General features: G+C 35.4%; 1 long non-coding RNA gene across 1 annotated transcript; it reads left to right on the top strand.

Annotated features, from left to right (window-relative positions):
- Positions 1–214: 214 nt before the first annotated feature.
- On the top strand, positions 215–6,935 carry LOC113692568 (uncharacterized). Its single transcript, XR_011816060.1, has 2 exons — positions 215–619; positions 5,892–6,935. It is a non-coding gene; the product is annotated as an uncharacterized lncRNA (long non-coding RNA).
- The last annotated feature ends 1,937 nt before the right edge of the window (positions 6,936–8,872 follow it).

The following is an 8,872-nucleotide window of genomic DNA, read 5'->3' as shown; positions in this document are numbered from 1 at the left end:
ATACGTGTAGGACGTAAAAATTTCGATAATTGAAACCTTGCAAGATTAGTGCATTATTAGGAGCTTAATTTATATTCAGAATAGATTTTTGGAGTTAAGTTAGAATTAAGGACTTAAGTGGTCATTAGAAGGAAAAGTGAAAAGACTAAACTACCCTCACAACCTTACAAATCACCATGCAATCCAACACCCTCTGACAACATCATCACTCACCTCCCCATTCGGCCAATACAATTTTCTCCACTCCAACACACAACCTCCCAAACACTCAACCTCTCCCTCACCGCAAAATCACCTCCACCTTATCTCAGCTTCAACCACAACATTTACTTCGCCTTGTTATCATCGACGAAGTGCGAGAGAGGGAGTTGCATTCTGAAATCTGCAATTCGAAAGGAAAGAAAAGGAAGGAAACCGAGAGAAACTAGCCTTATTTGTTCTTGTCTGCCACTAGCCACCGAAAAGAAACAATCTTGTCATTCCTAAGCAATAAGACCCAACCACAAACACCACAGCTGCAACCCTTGAGCCAGACCAGCTACACCAAGTGCGATAGCAGCCAAGAGGAGAGAAAAAAAAATTGCAGAACCTTATTGCGTGAGCTAAGCTTCAAACCAAGGTAATTTCCGGCTTTAGAGTAGCTGATTTTGGGTAGATGATGCTGTTATAAGCTTGCATGTGATGTTCAAGCTCTTGGATGATGGATTAAAGTATCGGAAATCCTGAATCTTACAAATGGGGAGCTGCCGAGAGTTGAGTGGGAAATTTGCAGCTTTGATTCGATAATCTGGGATAATCTGAGCAGGAATTTGGGATTAACTAAGTAAAAACAAGGAGATTAAAACTTGCATGTCGTGTTTATGTGCGTTGATGAGATTAAGAGCAAGAAAAAAATCTGTTTTGGTGAAAATAGAATGTGCCGTGAGATGATTCAGAATTTCAGCTTTAATCTTGTTTAAATTGGAGTAATATGAACTTATAGCTATGATTAACTAGTTAATAACTAGGTGTGTAAGTCTGGCATGAGGCTAATCCGTTCGGCTAAAGAAGAAAAAAAAAATAAATAAATATATATATATATATAATAAGAGGAAACAAGAAATCTGTCGCATGCTAGCTTAGCCGAGGAAGAGCTGCACAAATTTCTGGATTTTGGGATGTTTATAACTGTTGTTTGAATTTAATCTTGAACTGGAAATGTTAATTAGCTAGCTAAGTGTTTGCATGTTAAAATGGAATACTTAAAACACTGATTTAGCCGAGGAAAAATTGGATCCAAGACTATTGAACTGCTGGAAATTTTGTTTAGCTGAGGACAGATTTACTGTGGTGGATCTATTTGCTAAAATTACATGTTATTCGTTTTATTTCACGTTGGGAAAATTTTGATGGTGGGCTCTATGAACTCCCACCCTTGAATTGATGGTTGATGAAATGTTTGATGATGGATGTAATGCTAGTTTAGTGTTTAAATAGCTAGATTAATGATATCTAGCTAGTCTAGACTTCAAGGGATGCATAGTTAAAAAATGTTCAGTTTTGCCCTGTTTTAATCGCACCCCTTTTTGTAGAATTTTGAGGGTTTCATGACTCGTATATTATGTTTATATGTTGAATATGTGGTGTACAAAGTTTCATTGAAAAATATTGAGATTTGGTTGGTCAAATAAAATGATTTCACAAAGCTAGTAAATCTGGAACTGTTTCCGTAATACTCTGACCAGCTTTCGTATTTCGGCTATAAATCTGTGCTCCGATGTCAAAATTAAGTGCCGTCAACGGCATTTGAAACTAGACATCCCAGGCTTTCCGACGGTATAAAATGTACATTCTGGTTCCATGTGTGTGAGCCGAACCAACCATTTTAAGTCGGCTGTCCTGTTTCTCTGTTTTACAAGAACAAAATGATGAGGCTGCAACTTGTGGCTCGAATTCGAGCTAGTTGTGTGCCGAATTTCAAAGTGATTTCTTCTGTGAAATTATAGCTCTATGAATGTGTTTTCCAACGCCATAAACCATGCCAAATTCCTAGTTAATTTGAGTGATCTATGATCAAAATAGGAAACCTGCTCTGTCCTTGAAAACCCTGATTTTTAGGCAGATTTGATGCAAGGCTCGGTATAGACTTGCAAATTAAATCTCTTGGTGTTAATCACCACAAATGTTGTTCTGGAATGACCCTTAAACCTTTTCTATGCAAATGAATCATGTTTAGAGGATTTTCCTTGGTCAAAAGCTTAGAAAAGGAAATTTTCACATACAAGGCAGCTTTGCCTTAAAATTTTGGAAACTTGAGTGATTTTGTTAAGTGACTTTCCGTGAATATTTTTCTATGAAATTTGGTAGAGGGACAACCCTTATATGGTAGTATTATACTGCTAATTTTGGTGTTATTCTGAGACCGTTTCATGGGCCAAATAAATTACCAAAGTTCATGACTCGAGCTTGAAAAACCCATGTTTCATAAGGGAATCTTGGTAACTTTGAGTTGCCATATCTTAATATTCAAAACTCCGTTTCTCGTTCCGTTTGTTTTGTTATACTCTTGGATTGCGACTCTAAAAGAGTACCAAATTTCAAAAGCTAGTTCCAAACAAGTGAATTTTGCCGAACTTCCAAAGTTGGCCAAAAACCAACTTAAATCTGTTTTGGTAATTCAAGTTACCAACTTTGAGTTGAAAATTTGAGTGCCTTTCACTTACACTCGTGGAAAAATGTCTTCTAGGAACTTTTAGTACTTTGGAAATAGTTTCCAATGGTACCAAGTTTTCCGATTTTGGACCTACTAAGTGCAAGACCTGATTTTTCTAAGTTTGACGTGCAAAGCTGAAATTTGCCGATTTCTTAGAAAATGACATTTTGAAAACCCGTTATTCCTTCTTGATGATAATTGGTCACTTTAAACTTGATTCCATGAAGGAAATTATTTTTTCCTTGTGTTAATAAAACCTCACTTTTGAACCTTTATTTTTAGTGGCTAAGGTTCTTGATTTGAGGTAGTGACAAGTCTAGATGAGTGTAACTCCTTCCTTGATTAATGCGTGATTATGAGTGAAAAATACTTGTCAATTGCTTCAGGTGCTCAAGCTAGTCTTGAAGAGAATCCCGGAGAGGACAACTAACGATTCTCTCGCTCAATTACTCTTGAATTGTGAGTGTCAAGTGCATGACTTGTCGTGTTTACTTGATTTACCTGCTTATATACGTGAATATCACTTGATGGGACGAGTGTGTACTTTATCGCACTCGCTCTCCTTTACTTGAACTTTACTTGTATTAACTTGGTTTTCAAAGTCGATTTGAGTGAACCTCGTCGGCTAAAATATATCCGTTTTCGTGTACATGTCGTGTTGTCGTGCGTGTTGTGCTTGCTGTGCGTGTCGTGCGTGACGTGTTGTCGGGTGGAGTGAAACTCCTCGACTTATGGGGACGCCCAAATTCTCTTAGCCAATCTTGCAACTCGAGCCGGCATGGGCTTGGTCGAGAAGCTTGATAAGCCAAGGGAACAACAAAACATAACTTGATCTTTTGAGATCTTGTTCGGCATACTCGTGGAGTATCGCCCTTTTCGTGCGTGTTCAAAAATCAAAACTTGATTTCTTGAGGTCTCGTTCGGTATACTCAACGAGTATTGCCCTTTTCGTGCGTGTTTGGTTACGGATCCGAGAGGGTGGATTGTTGGTCGGAGGAAGTAATAAGGGAAGTTTCTATGGATATAATACCCACCCGGATGACGGAGGGTCATTGTGAGGGGGTATCGGATCGAGCCGTGGCGAAGCAAGTGGAAAATAGCTCCTGAGAGCTCCTATATCTTTGAATTGTTTCTGTTTACTTGCCTCGCTTGAATTGTAAATTACTTGAACCTTATTGTTCTACTTGAACAACGTGTGTGCATGTGTGTTTTCTTGGCCCCACGAGCGATTGGCTCACCGTGTATATTTGTTTTCCTTGACAGGTTCTAGAAATTGAGAGCTTTACAATTTACTTAGACTTTCTTATGGATGTAAATGAATACTATGACTTTGCTTTGCGGTTGGTAATGTCTAATGTTACTTATGTCATGTATCGGATTGAAGATACGCTAAGCTAGGTGTACTTGATGCTTTGGATTGCCACTTGAAACTGGAAAAGTGCAATCCCTAATTCAGATATTCGGCTTGTATGTTCGTATTTATGTTGTATGAACTTGTATGTTTGGAAGGGTATGACTTTAGACTTGGGTTGTAACGCGTAAGGTTCTTAAGAGTCGACGATTGGCTATATTGAAATGCTGTTATCTCTGAAGTTAATGTGGTTTGGTTATTGACCATTTTGGAGGAAAGCGATATTGTAATAGATTAGGTTATTCTTCGGAAGGGTTTTTGGCTAGATTTCTTGCGTGAGTCCTGGCGAGAGTTGGGCAGGCGTCCCGCAGATACCCCTTGGTTCGCCTTGGGGAGAAGTGGGACCGTCACATGTTGTGTGCTGGCAAATTTACCGTTGAAGCAAAAATTGGATGTAACCGTTGGTGGTTAGAATTATTTTACATTTAATCATGAGTCCCACCTTCTAATGGATTACACGCATTATGATGCGTGTAATCTCCATGACACGGCTCAAACAGGAGACCGTGTCATGGAGCGCGCTGCTGTTGCTCTTATGTGTATTGGGCTATCTCTTTCATCTCTGTACTCGGCTCGCATGGTAAATCTAGGTCCAATTTATTGTGGACCAACAAGGATTAAGGCCAAGACAATTCTTACGGAAAACGGGAAGTTACGGATCCTTGGGCCGGTAATGTTTCCTTACTGAGCATATTTCCAATTGCCGCTCCGCTATCTGCACATCCCTCTATTCCAATAGAAAACGTTAGCCGTCATCCATGAGTTCGGGGTATCACTACCAGTAGGGGCCTGCTTTGAGAATGCAATTTGTTAACTCGAGCTCGAAGTACTGAAGCTCACTTGAGCCTCCAGATTTCTAAGTCTTAAGTTCCAAGAAATTGAAAAACCTAAAACCAAAACCTGCAGATTTTTCAGTCAATTTTTTTTTTAAAAAGCTAATGAATTTTATATTTCTAGAGCCATGGAAAACCATGACCCAAAAGAATTACTAACCAAAACTAATATTCAAAAATAAAAAGTGTGGGCGCTAAAATCACACCCCTTAGTCTAAATCTATGCCCCTAGCATTAAGATGATGATAAAACTCACAGAAATTTGATAGGAACTTTTTCCCAATACCAAAACTTGTCTTTCATACAACAAGAGATGCTTAAAAAATCAATTACAAATTTTAATTAATTGAAATTGTCTGATTCTAGCATTCTAATTATTAATCCTCTAATGTTTTCTAAAATTATACTTCAATCAACATTGAAGTGTAACGTATCAAAAAGGTAAAAATATTTTCTTAACACAATTTTTTAAAAAAATAAATCTCATCTCCTCTTACATGATAAAAAGAGGGAATAATTTTAGAAACCTCCCTTGAGATTTTTGACAATTTCACCTACTATCCTTGATGTTTTCAACGCTACACTTATTTCCCTTAATCTTATAAAATGACCATGATAACTTTAATACATTAATATTTTTCATGTAATTAAATAATATGCTTCTAATCTTGTGTATAGAATTGCAGCACACAATTAAACATTTAATGGAAACAAAAACAAGATTCACTTACTGGACAACTAATTATCTAACATATTGCAAATTAATTTTAGCTTTGCTTCTGATAAGTGCATATTTTGTGTATTTGAAGTGTGTTTTATTATTTAGTTTTGGTATGTTTTATTCACTTTTATAGCTAATGAACTAAATTTCTAGCAAAGATATGCATTTTATGGTTTAAGTATAAAAAATTACGTTTTTATGGATTTTAATGGTGAAAACTTCATGTTTTTGTAGGTTTAATGATTCAATTATCAAATGGAGTGAATTGAGAAGATATTTGGATGATTGTAGTTGATATGAAGTGATTTAAAGAAGACATGAAGTGCAAAATGTTCAAAGGATGAAATGCGAGTTAAGACAGGTTTGATACATTTTGGTATTTTGGCTATATTTTGAACTACAAGCATTGGATTGAGGTGATTATTGTACCATGTTGAAGCTAACACATAGTTCTACATTTCTTATGAGACATCAAAATCCAATTCATAAGTTTTTCTTGTCAAAAAGTTGAAATGCACTCGGTCATGTTTGTTGTCAAAAGGTGAAACAGGAGATTGATTAGTTGAGATTATTTTGGCCATTTCTCAATCTACAGAGCTCCAATTGGATGATTCTTGAGGAATTAGAAAGCTAACTCAAAGGCCTACAACTTTCATGTTTTGCAAAAGAGTTAGTTCAACCTCTATCATCAAGAAAATATTAGTTGAAGTGGTACTAAACTCGCAGAAGTGCAAAAGTGAGCTCTGAATATGTGGAATCAGGTTGCGTATTCAGAGCTTGCGTATTCTCCCCAGTTTTTCTGTAACTTGCACACCAACTTATTCTGCATTCACATAGCTTTTCCAACTATTTTCAACTCAGAATTTCGGCTACAGCTGTAAAGGAAATGCATGGAGACTTGTAGAAGCATCTTTTGGGAATCTTAAGGAGCATTTCACATCAACTTTAAAAATTCACCTTGAGCTTGAATTCCTCTATAAATAGAAGCCTTCAAGGACATTTTTTTTTTACAACTTTGGAAGGCTGGAGACACTACCAAAAATGTAGTTTTCAATAGTTTTTCTTAGTTCATTAGTTTAGTATAGTTAGTGTAGTTTTTCCTTCTTGTACTTGTAGCTAGATTTGGATGAAGATTTGAGGAGTGAAGAGGGAGAGTTGGAGTTTATGTGACAAGTGTGACTTTCTCCTATCAATCTCTCTTTTAAATTTGATTCCATGTATAGTTATAATACAAGTTTGGATTTTATTATGTTTAGTTAAAGTTTATGCCTTGAGTTATGGATGAACTTTCTATATATTGTTTGTGATATTTATTTGGTTATTTGATGATATTATTTTGAACAAGTTATTTAGTACTTTTACTTTTCTAATCATGATTAATCGGCCATTAATTCTAATAATCTTAAGGTATTAAGTTTGCAATAAAAATTGGGATTTAACACTAGTTCAAGGAAGTGATAAGCCTAGGAAGTGCACTCATGAGAGTAGAGGTGCACCTATGTGGTTTTAGTGAATTGTTTCATGTAATTTCATAGAAGAAATGAGCTTATAACTAATTTCATAATCACGAGAATTGTTTCATGTAATTTCATAGAAGAAATGAGCTTATAACTAATTTCATAATCACGAGAGTAGGTATGGTTTAGTTACAAGTATAGTTGATTCACTATGAGAGTCAATTTCACATGTATTTGAAAATTACGCCATAATTAGTCAAGATAATAATATTCACTTAACTAGTTATTTCACTTGCAAGAGTAGTGAGTAATTTTATACCTCTAGGAGCTTTATATTATTATTTGTATTACTTTTATTTCATGTTTATAGTGTAAATTTAATTTTTTGTACTTGTGATAGTCTAAATAATAAAAAAGTTTGAAAACCAACGATAATGGACATTCTTCTCTGTGGGTTCAACCATTAATACCCTATATTCAATCACAACCCGTATACTTGTGAAAAATCGTGTGTGGGGTATTTTGGATTTTATAAATGTAAAACTTGATTGTGGAATGAGTTTAATTATTATATGCATACCCCGCACTCGTTAGCTTCGAAGATCTGAAGATGAATAGAAGAATATGTAAGTGGAATGAGACATGTGTTGGTACTCGAACAATTGAGGGATAGGGTGTTATATTGATAATAGTACGGATTTTTTTTTCTTTTGTAACTTAGATTGAGGTTTTAGAATTTAGGAATTGATGGTGGTGGTGATCATGGCAATAATGGTATTAATTTGAGATGTAAGAATATGAAAGGTTTAAAATAGTAAGATGAGGGTTCAAAGTGGGTTTTATTCCATTTTTTTAAAGAATTTTATAAGAAGGTAAAATGAACTTCATAATTTCATGAAGCCGTGCGTTTTGGGTTATTCATTGAAAATTTTGACCATTGGATGGTTTTTGTTACAAAATGGTAGACCCAAGGGAGGTATGAGTAATTTTTGAAAGCTCAAGAGAACTAGGTGAAATAATCAAAAACCTTATGGGAGGTATTTTAAATTATCCCTAAAAAGAGACTCAAACATTCTCTCCACCGCTAAGAGGAAAAAAATAAATGCCATCAAAGTGAATAAAAAAAAGTCAAAATTTTCAAAACCATTCATAGTGATGTAAACTTTAAATCCAAATTGGCACCATCTACTTTCACCCAAAAAAAAGGCAAAAAATTTTTTTATTGAAAAAGTTTCTATCAAGCCATAAATACTATGGACTTTTTGATCAACTCGATTACAAAGGATGTGGATTTAGGTTGTGAGGGTGTGGATTTAACCCCATTTTCATTCTGGTTAAAAAGAAGAAGAAGAAGAAGAAGAAGAGCCGAGGTGTTTAGGTGGGTAATGGGTAACGGCTTTTTGGTGAAACTAGGAGGGGAATCACCACGTGATGCGCGGTGGATGAATGCAATTATGCCCAGTAATGCCCAATTTAATTGTAATTTAGTGGCAATATTAGCTAATTGAAATGATAACTAATATAACGAGCGCTACACAACACGCAAGCATGCGGTTAGTTTGTATTTAAAAAATAATGTGCGAAAATAGAAAAAATTAATAGGTAAACGATTTTATATTTAGCGAGAACTATATAAAATGGCTTGTTATTTGTAATATTAGCTGGTAAAAAGATGTTTCTATACATAAGTTAACAGATATAAGTAGTATCGATACAAATATTTTTGGTCGAATAAATGTAAAGAGTAAAGAACACAAT

The sequence above is a fragment of the Coffea arabica genome, chromosome 6c (assembly GCF_036785885.1).
Source record: "Coffea arabica cultivar ET-39 chromosome 6c, Coffea Arabica ET-39 HiFi, whole genome shotgun sequence".
Lineage (NCBI taxonomy): Eukaryota > Viridiplantae > Streptophyta > Magnoliopsida > Gentianales > Rubiaceae > Coffea > Coffea arabica.
Note: the sequence above shows the minus strand (reverse complement) of the source record. Positions and strands in the feature narration are given on the sequence as shown.